This window comes from Bufo gargarizans, chromosome 7 (assembly GCF_014858855.1).
Source record: "Bufo gargarizans isolate SCDJY-AF-19 chromosome 7, ASM1485885v1, whole genome shotgun sequence".
Lineage (NCBI taxonomy): Eukaryota > Metazoa > Chordata > Amphibia > Anura > Bufonidae > Bufo > Bufo gargarizans.
In genome coordinates this window covers 155,738,719-155,751,210 of record NC_058086.1, presented here as the reverse complement: position 1 = coordinate 155,751,210, position 12,492 = coordinate 155,738,719, and the positions used below count along the sequence as shown (strand labels likewise).

Here is a 12,492-nt window from a genome sequence, read left to right as displayed (position 1 = left end):
TTCCCAATTTAGCAATTTCATAATTTAGTGGTTTCTGCTATATCAGAGCTATTTGAAATCTATCCCTAAAAGGGTATATAATATTGAAGGTGCACATAGGGTCATTCAGAATAACTTCACACACACCCGCTACTGTGTATTTCCAAGTCTAATTCTGTCACTAAACCCATACCTGTCACCCAGCGCCTAAATACTAGGCCTCAAATTTAAATCCCTCTAAATCTCTCGTTACCGTTGTCCTGTTGTAGCTGGGAAAGTTATTTAGTGCCCGTCAAAGCACATTTTTTGTTCTGGGTTGAAGTACAATTCCCAATTTAGCAATTTCATAATTTAGTGGTTCCTGCTATATCAGAGCTATTTGAAATCTATCCCAAAAAGGGTATATAATATTGAAGGTGCACATAGGGTCATTCAGAATAACTTCACACACACCCGCTACTGTGTATTTCCAAGTCTAATTCTGTCACTAAATCCATACCGGTGACCCAGCGCCTAAATACTAGGCCTCAAATTTAATTCCCTCTAAATCTCTCGTTACCCACCGCTGTACTGTTGTTGCTGGGCAAGATATTTAGTGTCCGTCAAAGCACATTTTTTGTTCTGGGTTGAAGTACAATTCCCAATTTAGCAATTTCATAATTTAGTGGTTTCTGCTATATCAGAGCTATTTGAAATCTATCCCTAAAAGGGTATATAATATTGAAGGTGCACATAGGGTCATTCAGAATAACTTCACACACACCCGCTACTGTGTATTTCCAAGTCTAATTCTGTCACTAAACCCATACCTGTCACCCAGCGCCTAAATACTAGGCCTCAAATTTATATCCAGCTAAATCTGTCCCTAGTGCTGTAGCTGGGCGAGTTATTTAGTGTCCGTTCAAGCACATTTCTTGTTCTGGGTTGAAATACAATTCCCAATTTAGCAATTTCATAATTTAGTGGTTCCTGCTATATCAGAGCTCTTTGAAATCTATCCCAAAAAGGGTATATAATATTGAAGGTGCACATAGGGTCATTCAGAGTAACTTCACACACACCCGCTACTGTGTATTTCCAAGTCTAATTCTGTCACTAAATCCATACCGGTGACCCAGCGCCTAAATACTAGGCCTCAAATTTAATTCCCTCTAAATCTCTCGTTACCCACCGCTGTACTGTTGTTGCTGGGCAAGATATTTAGTGTCCGTCAAAGCACATTTTTTGTTCTGGGTTGAAGTACAATTCCCAATTTAGCAATTTCATAATTTAGTGGTTTCTGCTATATCAGAGCTATTTGAAATCTATCCCAAAAAGGGTATATAATATTGAAGGTGCACATAGGGTCATTCAGAATAACTTCACACACACCCGCTACTGTGTATTTCCAAGTCTAATTCTGTCACTAAACCCATACCTGTCACCCAGCGCCTAAATACTAGGCCTCAAATTTAAATCCCTCTAAATCTCTCGTTACCGTTGTCCTGTTGTAGCTGGGAAAGTTATTTAGTGCCCGTCAAAGCACATTTTTTGTTCTGGGTTGAAGTACAATTCCCAATTTAGCAATTTCATAATTTAGTGGTTCCTGCTATATCAGAGCTATTTGAAATCTATCCCAAAAAGGGTATATAATATTGAAGGTGCACATAGGGTCATTCAGAATAACTTCACACACACCCGCTACTGTGTATTTCCAAGTCTAATTCTGTCACTAAATCCATACCGGTGACCCAGCGCCTAAATACTAGGCCTCAAATTTAATTCCCTCTAAATCTCTCGTTACCCACCGCTGTACTGTTGTTGCTGGGCAAGATATTTAGTGTCCGTCAAAGCACATTTTTTGTTCTGGGTTGAAGTACAATTCCCAATTTAGCAATTTCATAATTTAGTGGTTTCTGCTATATCAGAGCTATTTGAAATCTATCCCTAAAAGGGTATATAATATTGAAGGTGCACATAGGGTCATTCAGAATAACTTCACACACACCCGCTACTGTGTATTTCCAAGTCTAATTCTGTCACTAAACCCATACCTGTCACCCAGCGCCTAAATACTAGGCCTCAAATTTAAATCCCTCTAAATCTCTCGTTACCGTTGTCCTGTTGTAGCTGGGAAAGTTATTTAGTGCCCGTCAAAGCACATTTTTTGTTCTGGGTTGAAGTACAATTCCCAATTTAGCAATTTCATAATTTAGTGGTTCCTGCTATATCAGAGCTATTTGAAATCTATCCCAAAAAGGGTATATAATATTGAAGGTGCACATTGGGTCATTCAGAATAACTTCACACACACGCTTCTGTGCATTTCCAAGTCTAATTCTGTCACTAAATCCATACCGGTGACCCAGCGCCTAAATACTAGGCCTCAAATTTAATTCCCTCTAAATCTCTCGTTACCCACCGCTGTACTGTTGTTGCTGGGCAAGATATTTAGTGTCCGTCAAAGCACATTTTTTGTTCTGGGTTGAAGTACAATTCCCAATTTAGCAATTTCATAATTTAGTGGTTTCTGCTATATCAGAGCTATTTGAAATCTATCCCTAAAAGGGTATATAATATTGAAGGTGCACATAGGGTCATTCAGAATAACTTCACACACACCCGCTACTGTGTATTTCCAAGTCTAATTCTGTCACTAAACCCATACCTGTCACCCAGCGCCTAAATACTAGGCCTCAAATTTAAATCCCTCTAAATCTCTCGTTACCGTTGTCCTGTTGTAGCTGGGAAAGTTATTTAGTGCCCGTCAAAGCACATTTTTTGTTCTGGGTTGAAGTACAATTCCCAATTTAGCAATTTCATAATTTAGTGGTTCCTGCTATATCAGAGCTATTTGAAATCTATCCCAAAAAGGGTATATAATATTGAAGGTGCACATTGGGTCATTCAGAATAACTTCACACACACGCTTCTGTGCATTTCCAAGTCTAATTCTGTCACTAAATCCATACCGGTGACCCAGCGCCTAAATACTAGGCCTCAAATTTAATTCCCTCTAAATCTCTCGTTACCCACCGCTGTACTGTTGTTGCTGGGCAAGATATTTAGTGTCCGTCAAAGCACATTTTTTGTTCTGGGTTGAAGTACAATTCCCAATTTAGCAATTTCATAATTTAGTGGTTTCTGCTATATCAGAGCTATTTGAAATCTATCCCTAAAAGGGTATATAATATTGAAGGTGCACATAGGGTCATTCAGAATAACTTCACACACACCCGCTACTGTGTATTTCCAAGTCTAATTCTGTCACTAAATCCATACCGGTGACCCAGCGACTAAATACTAGGCCTCAAATTTAATTCCCTCTAAATCTCTCGTTACCCACCGCTGTACTGTTGTTGCTGGGCAAGATATTTAGTGTCCGTCAAAGCACATTTTTTGTTCTGGGTTGAAGTACAATTCCCAATTTAGCAATTTCATAATTTAGTGGTTTCTGCTATATCAGAGCTATTTGAAATCTATCCCTAAAAGGGTATATAATATTGAAGGTGCACATAGGGTCATTCAGAATAACTTCACACACACCCGCTACTGTGTATTTCCAAGTCTAATTCTGTCACTAAATCCATACCGGTGACCCAGCGCCTAAATACTAGGCCTCAAATTTAATTCCCTTTAAATCTCTCGTTACCCACCGCTGTACTGTTGTTGCTGGGCAAGATATTTAGTGTCCGTCAAAGCACATTTTTTGTTCTGGGTTGAAGTACAATTCCCAATTTAGCAATTTCATAATTTAGTGGTTTCTGCTATATCAGAGCTATTTGAAATCTATCCCTAAAAGGGTATATAATATTGAAGGTGCACATAGGGTCATTCAGAATAACTTCACACACACCCGCTACTGTGTATTTCCAAGTCTAATTCTGTCACTAAATCCATACCGGTGACCCAGCGCCTAAATACTAGGCCTCAAATTTAATTCCCTCTAAATCTCTCGTTACCCACCGTTGTACTGTTGTTGCTGGGCAAGATATTTAGTGTCCGTCAAAGCACATTTTTTGTTCTGGGTTGAAGTACAATTCCCAATTTAGCAATTTCATAATTTAGTGGTTTCTGCTATATCAGAGCTATTTGAAATCTATCCCTAAAAGGGTATATAATATTCAAGGTGCACATTGGGTCATTCAGAATAACTTCACACACACACGCTTCTGTGCATTTCCAAGTCTAATTCTGTCACTAAATCCATACCGGTCACCCAGCGCCTAAATACTAGGCCTCAAATTTATATCCCGCTGAATTTGAATACAATACATTGGGCCAAATAATATATTTGTTGTTGTGGTGAACCATAACAATGAGAAAAACATCTAGTAAGGGACGCGGACGTGGACATGGTCGTGGTGGTGTTAGTGGACCCTCTGGTGCTGGGAGAGGACGTGGCCGTTCTGCCACATCCACACGTCCTAGTGTACCAACTACCTCAGGTCCCAGTAGCCGCCAGAATTTACAGCGATATATGGTGGGGCCCAATGCCGTTCTAAGGATGGTAAGGCCTGAGCAGGTACAGGCATTAGTCAATTGGGTGGCCGACAGTGGATCCAGCACGTTCACATTATCTCCCACCCAGTCTTCTGCAGAAAGCGCACAGATGGCGCCTGAAAACCAACCCCATCAGTCTGTCACATCACCCCCATGCATACCAGGGAAACTGTCTCAGCCTCAAGTTATGCAGCAGTCTCTTATGCTGTTTGAAGACTCCGCTGGCAGGGTTTCCCAAGGGCATCCACCTAGCCCTTCCCCAGCGGTGAAAGACATAGAATGCACTGACGCACAACCACTTATGTTTCCTGATGATGAGGACATGGGAATACCACCTCAGCATGTCTCTGATGATGACGAAACACAGGTGCCAACTGCTGCGTCTTTCTGCAGTGTGCAGACTGAACAGGAGGTCAGGGATCAAGACTGGGTGGAAGACGATGCAGGGGACGATGAGGTCCTAGACCCCACATGGAATGAAGGTCGTGCCACTGACTTTCACAGTTCGGAGGAAGAGGCAGTGGTGAGACCGAGCCAACAGCGTAGCAAAAGAGGGAGCAGTGGGCAAAAGCAGAACACCCGCCGCCAAGAGACTCCGCCTGCTACTGACCGCCGCCATCTGGGACCGAGCACCCCAAAGGCAGCTTCAAGGAGTTCCCTGGCATGGCACTTCTTCAAACAATGTGCTGACGACAAGACCCGAGTGGTTTGCACGCTGTGCCATCAGAGCCTGAAGCGAGGCATTAACGTTCTGAACCTGAGCACAACCTGCATGACCAGGCACCTGCATGCAAAGCATGAACTGCAGTGGAGTAAACACCTTAAAACCAAGGAAGTCACTCAGGCTCCCCCTGCTACCTCTTCTGCTGCTGCCGCCTCGGCCTATTCTGCTGCTGCCGCCTCGGCCTCTTCCTCCGCCTCTGGAGGAACGTTGGCACCTGCCGCCCAGCAAACAGGGGATGTACCACCAACACCACCACCACCACCTCCGTCACCAAGCGTCTCAACCATGTCACACGCCAGCGTTCAGCTCTCCATCTCACAAACATTTGATAGAAAGCGTAAATTCCCACCTAGCCACCCTCGATCCCTGGCCCTGAATGCCAGCATTTCTAAACTACTGGCCTATGAAATGCTGTCATTTAGGCTGGTGGACACAGACAGCTTCAAACAGCTCATGTCGCTTGCTGTCCCACAGTATGTTGTTCCCAGCCGGCACTACTTCTCCAAGAGAGCCGTGCCTTCCCTGCACAACCAAGTATCCGATAAAATCAAGTGTGCACTGCGCAACGCCATCTGTAGCAAGGTCCACCTAACCACAGATACGTGGACCAGTAAGCACGGCCAGGGACGCTATATCTCCCTAACTGCACACTGGGTAAATGTAGTGGCAGCTGGGCCCCAGGCGGAGAGCTGTTTGGCGCACGTCCTTCCGCCGCCAAGGATCGCAGGGCAACATTCTTTGCCTCCTGTTGCCACCTCCTCCTTCTCGGCTTCCTCCTCCTCTTCTTCCACCTGCTCATCCAGTCAGCCACACACCTTCACCACCAACTTCAGCACAGCCCGGGGTAAACGTCAGCAGGCCATTCTGAAACTCATATGTTTGGGGGACAGGCCCCACACCGCACAGGAGTTGTGGCGGGGTATAGAACAACAGACCGACGAGTGGTTGCTGCCGGTGAGCCTCAAGCCCGGCCTGGTGGTGTGTGATAATGGGCGAAATCTCGTTGCAGCTCTGGGACTAGCCAATTTGACGCACATCCCTTGCTTGGCGCATGTGCTGAATTTGGTGGTGCAGAAGTTCATTCACAACTACCCCGACATGTCAGAGCTGCTGCATAAAGTGCGGGCCGTCTGTTCGCGCTTCCGGCGTTCACATCCTGCTGCTGCTCGCCTGTCTGCGCTACAGCGTAACTTCGGCCTTCCCGCTCACCGCCTCATATGCGACGTGCCCACCAGGTGGAACTCCACCTTGCACATGCTGGACAGACTGTGCGAGCAGCAGCAGGCCATAGTGGAGTTTCAGCTGCAGCACGCACGGGTCAGTCGCACTACAGAACAGCACCACTTCACCACCAATGACTGGGCCTCCATGCGAGACCTGTGTGCCCTGTTGCGCTGTTTCGAGTACTCCACCAACATGGCCAGTGGCGATGACACCGTTATCAGCGTTACAATACCACTTCTATGTCTCCTTGAGAAAACACTTAGGGCGATGATGGAAGAGGAGGTGGCCCAGGAGGAGGAGGAGGAGGAGGAGGAAGAGGGGTCATTTTTAGCACTTTCAGGCCAGTCTCTTCGAAGTGACTCAGAGGGAGGTTTTTGGCAACAGCAGAGGCCAGGTACAAATGTGGCCAGCCAGGGCCCACTACTGGAGGACGAGGAGGACGAGGATGAGGAGGAGGTGGAGGAGGATGAGGATGAAGCATGGTCACAGCGGGGTGGCACCCAACGCAGCTCGGGTCCATCACTGGTGCGTGGCTGGGGGGAAAGGCAGGACGATGACGATACGCCTCCCACAGAGGACAGCTTGTCCTTATCCCTGGGCAGCCTGGCACACATGAGCGACTACATGCTGCAGTGCCTGCGCAACGACAGCAGAGTTGCCCACATTTTAACCTGTGCGGACTACTGGGTTGCCACCCTGCTGGATCCACGCTACAAAGACAATGTGCCCACCTTACTTCCTGCACTGGAGCGTGATAGGAAGATGCGCGAGTACAAGCGCACGTTGGTAGACACGCTACTGAGAGCATTCCCAAATGTCACAGGGGAACAAGTGGAAGCCCAAGGCCAAGGCAGAGGAGGAGCAAGAGGTCGCCAAGGCAGCTGTGTCACGGCCAGCTCCTCTGAGGGCAGGGTTAGCATGGCAGAGATGTGGAAAACTTTTGTCAACACGCCACAGCTAACTGCACCACCACCTGATACGCAACGTGTTAGCAGGAGGCAACATTTCACTAACATGGTGGAACAGTACGTGTGCACACCCCTCCACGTACTGACTGATGGTTCGGCCCCATTCAACTTCTGGGTCTCTAAATTGTCCACGTGGCCAGAGCTAGCCTTTTATGCCTTGGAGGTGCTGGCCTGCCCGGCAGCCAGCGTTTTGTCTGAACGTGTATTCAGCACGGCAGGGGGCGTCATTACAGACAAACGCAGCCGCCTGTCTACAGCCAATGTGGACAAGCTGACGTTCATAAAAATGAACCAGGCATGGATCCCACAGGACCTGTCCGTCCCTTGTCCAGATTAGACATTAACTACCTCCCCATAACCATATATTATTGGACTCCAGGGCACTTCCTCATTCAATCCTATTTTTATTTTCATTTTACCATTATATTGCGAGGCTACCCAAAGTTGAATGAACCTCTCCTCTGCCTGTGTGCTAGGCCTAAATATATGCCAATGGACTGTTGCAGTGGTGGGTGACGTGAAGCCTCATTCTCTGCTATGACATGCAGACTGATTCTCTGCTGACATGAAGCCAGATCCTCTGTTACGGGAGCTCTCTCCTCTGCCTGGGTGCTGGGCCTAAATTTATGACAATTGACTGTTGCAGTGGTGGGTGACGTGAAGCCTGATTCTCTGCTATGATATGAAGACTGATTCTCTGCTGACATGAAGCCAGATTGTCTGTTACGGGACCTTTCTCCTCTGCCTGGGTTCTGGGCCTAAATTTATGAAAATTGACTGTTGCAGTGGTGGGTGACGTGAAGCCTGATTCTCTGCTATGATATGAAGACTGATTCTCTGCTGACATGAAGCCAGATTGTCTGTTACGGGACCTTTCTCCTCTGCCTGGGTTCTGGGCCTAAATTTATGAAAATTGACTCTTACAGTGGTGGGTGACGTGAAGCCTGATTCTCTGCTATGATATGAAGACTGATTCTCTGCTGACATGAAGCCAGATTCTCTGTTACGGGACCTCTCTCCTCTGCCTGGGTGCTGGGCCTAAATTTATGACAATGGACTGTTGCAGTGGTGGCTGACGTGAAGCCTGATTCTCTGCTATGACATGCAGACTGATTCTCTGCTGTCATGAAGCCAGATTGTCTGTTACGGGACCTCTCTGCTCTGCCTGTGTGCTAGGCCTAAATATATGCCAATGGACTGTTGCAGTGGTGGCTGACGTGAAGCCTCATTCTCTGCTATGACATGCAGACTGATTCTCTGCTGTCATGAAGCCAGATTGTCTGTTACGGGACCTCTCTGCTCTGCCTGTGTGCTAGGCCTAAATATATGCCAATGGACTGTTGCAGTGGTGGGTGACGTGAAGCCTCATTCTCTGCTATGACATGCAGACTGATTCTCTGCTGACATGAAGCCAGATTGTCTGTTACGGGACCTCTCTGCTCTGCCTGTGTGCTAGGCCTAAATATATGCCAATGGACTGTTGCAGTGGTGGGTGACGTGAAGCCTCATTCTCTGCTATGACATGCAGACTGATTCTCTGCTGACATGAAGCCAGATTGTCTGTTACGGGACCTCTCTGCTCTGCCTGTGTGCTAGGCCTAAATATATGCCAATGGACTGTTGCAGTGGTGGGTGACGTGAAGCCTCATTCTCTGCTATGACATGCAGACTGATTCTCTGCTGACATGAAGCCAGATTGTCTATTACGGGACCTCTCTGCTCTGCCTGTGTGCTAGGCCTAAATATATGCCAATGGACTGTTGCAGTGGTGGGTGACGTGAAGCCTCATTCTCTGCTATGACATGCAGACTGATTCTCTGCTGACATGAAGCCAGATTGTCTGTTACGGGACCTCTCTGCTCTGCCTGTGTGCTAGGCCTAAATATATGCCAATGGACTGTTGCAGTGGTGGGTGACGTGAAGCCTCATTCTCTGCTATGACATGCAGACTGATTCTCTGCTGACATGAAGCCAGATCCTCTGTTACGGGAGCTCTCTCCTCTGCCTGGGTGCTGGGCCTAAATTTATGACAATTGACTGTTGCAGTGGTGGGTGACGTGAAGCCTGATTCTCTGCTATGATATGAAGACTGATTCTCTGCTGACATGAAGCCAGATTGTCTGTTACGGGACCTTTCTCCTCTGCCTGGGTTCTGGGCCTAAATTTATGAAAATTGACTCTTACAGTGGTGGGTGACGTGAAGCCTGATTCTCTGCTATGATATGAAGACTGATTCTCTGCTGACATGAAGCCAGATTCTCTGTTACGGGACCTCTCTCCTCTGCCTGGGTGCTGGGTAGTGTTGAGCGCGAATATTCGAAAAGCAAATTTTTTTCGCGAATATCGCAACTTCGCGATTTCGCGAATATTTCGAATATAGTGCTATATATTCGTAAAAACGAATATTCGTTTTTTGTTTCCCCCCCCCCCCCACAAAATTACAGTACACATATAATTGATTGTTTCCCAAAGGTCCAACAGCTCAGATCTTACTCACATTGCCTAGAAAGTGATTGAGGCGCGAATCTTCGTAAGGCGATTTTATTAGCGCACATGCGAATATCGGCACGTCCCAGAACAGAGGCAAAGGGCTTTGCATTCATACATTAGTGAATTGAGTTGCGAATCTTCGTAAGGCGATTTTATTAGCGCACATGCGAATATCTACACTTGTCCCAGAACAGAGGCAAAGGGCTTTGCATTCATACATTAGTGATTGAATTGAGCTGCGAATCTTCGTAAGGCGATTTTATTAACGCAAATGCAAATATCTACACTTGTCCCCAGAACAGAGAGGCAAAGGCCTGTGCATTCATATAGTATAGCACCATATTCGCGAATACGTAGAACTTCGTAAAATTCGATTTACGAATATTCGTATTTTTTATTTTACTTTCCACCTTACAGATTACATTGATCTGTACTCTGTCAACTACTGTCATCACCCCCCACTGTATCTCGATTGATTCCCAAAAGTCTCACATTCCCTAGAAAGTGATTGAGGTGCGAATCTTCGTAAGGCGATTTTATTAGCGCACATGCGAATATCTACACTTGTCCCAGAACAGAGGCAAAGGGCATTGCATTCATACATTAGTGATTGAATTGAGTTGCGAATCTTCGTAAGGCGATTTCATTAGCGCACATGTGAATTTTGCATAGCATATGTATTATGCGATAATTCGAATTATCGCATATGCGAAATAATAACGAATTTGAATAATCGCGAATATTTTACGAATATTCTTTCGAATATTCACAAAATTTCGCGAATTCGAATATGGGACATGCCGCTCAACACTAGTGCTGGGCCTAAATTTATGACAATGGACTGTTGCAGTGGTGGGTGACGTGAAGCCTGATTCTCTGCTATGACATGCAGACTGATTCTCTGCTGACATGAAGCCAGATTGTCTGTTACGGGACCTCTCTCCTCTGCCTGGGTGCTGGGCCTAAATATATGCCAATGGACTGTTGCAGTGGTGGCTGACGTGAAGCCTCATTCTCTGCTATGACATGCAGACTAATTCTCTGCTGACATGAAGACAGATTCTCTGTTACGGGACCTCTCTCCTCTGCCTGGGTGCCGGGGCCTAAATATCTGAGAATGGACTGTTCCAGTGGTGGCTGACGTGAAGCCTCATTCTCTGCTATGACATGCAGACTAATTCTCTGCTGACATGAAGACAGATTCTCTGTTACGGGACCTCCCTCCTCTGCCTGGGTGCTGGGCCTAAATATATGCCAATGGACTGTTGCAGTGGTGGCTGACGTGAAGCCTCATTCTCTGCTATGACATGCAGACTAATTCTCTGCTGACATGAAGACAGATTCTCTGTTACGGGACCTCCCTCCTCTGCCTGGGTGCTGGGCCTAAATATATGCCAATGGACTGTTGCAGTGGTGGCTGACGTGAAGCCTCATTCTCTGCTATGACATGCAGACTGATTCTCTGCTGACATGAAGCCAGATTCTCTGTTACGGGACCTCTCTCCTCTGCCTGTGTGTGTGCTGGGCCTAAATATATGCCAATGGACTGTTGCAGTGGTGGCTGACGTGAAGCCTCATTCTCTGCTATGACATGCAGACTGATTCTCTGCTGACATGAAGCCAGATTCTCTGTTACGGGACCTCTCTCCTCTGCCTGTGTGTGTGCTGGGCCTAAATATATGCCAATGGACTGTTGCAGTGGTGGCTGACGTGAAGCCTCATTCTCTGCTATGACATGCAGACTAATTCTCTGCTGACATGAAGACAGATTCTCTGTTACGGGACCTCCCTCCTCTGCCTGGGTGCTGGGCCTAAATATATGCCAATGGACTGTTGCAGTGGTGGCTGACGTGAAGCCTCATTCTCTGCTATGACATGCAGACTGATTCTCTGCTGACATGAAGCCAGATTCTCTGTTACGGGACCTCTCTCCTCTGCCTGTGTGTGTGCTGGGCCTAAATATATGCCAATGGACTGTTGCAGTGGTGGCTGACGTGAAGCCTCATTCTCTGCTATGACATGCAGACTGATTCTCTGCTGACATGAAGCCAGATTCTCTGTTACGGGACCTCTCTCCTCTGCCTGTGTGTGTGCTGGGCCTAAATATATGCCAATGGACTGTTGCAGTGGTGGCTGACGTGAAGCCTCATTCTCTGCTATGACATGCAGACTAATTCTCTGCTGACATGAAGACAGATTCTCTGTTACGGGACCTCCCTCCTCTGCCTGGGTGCTGGGCCTAAATATATGCCAATGGACTGTTGCAGTGGTGGCTGACGTGAAGCCTCATTCTCTGCTATGACATGCAGACTAATTCTCTGCTGACATGAAGACAGATTCTCTGTTACGGGACCTCTCTCCTCTGCCTGGGTGCCGGGGCCTAAATATCTGAGAATGGACTGTTCCAGTGGTGGGTGACGGGAAGCCAGATTCTCTGCTATGGAACCTCTCTCCAATTGATTTTGGTTAATTTTTATTTATTTAATTTTTATTTTAATTCATTTCCCTATCCACATTTGTTTGCAGGGGATTTACCTACATGTTGCTGCCTTTTGCAGCCCTCTAGCTCTTTCCTGGGCTGTTTTACAGCCTTTTTAGTGCCGAAAAGTTCGGGTCCCCATTGAC

The 12,492-nt window shown here is 46.6% G+C and overlaps 1 protein-coding gene across 2 annotated transcripts in view; it reads left to right on the top strand.

Moving 5' to 3' along the window:
* LOC122943543 overlaps nucleotides 1-12,492 on the top strand; it is a 633,637-nt gene that overhangs the window by 218,174 nt on the left and 402,971 nt on the right. The gene's annotated exons all lie outside the window — the stretch shown is intronic.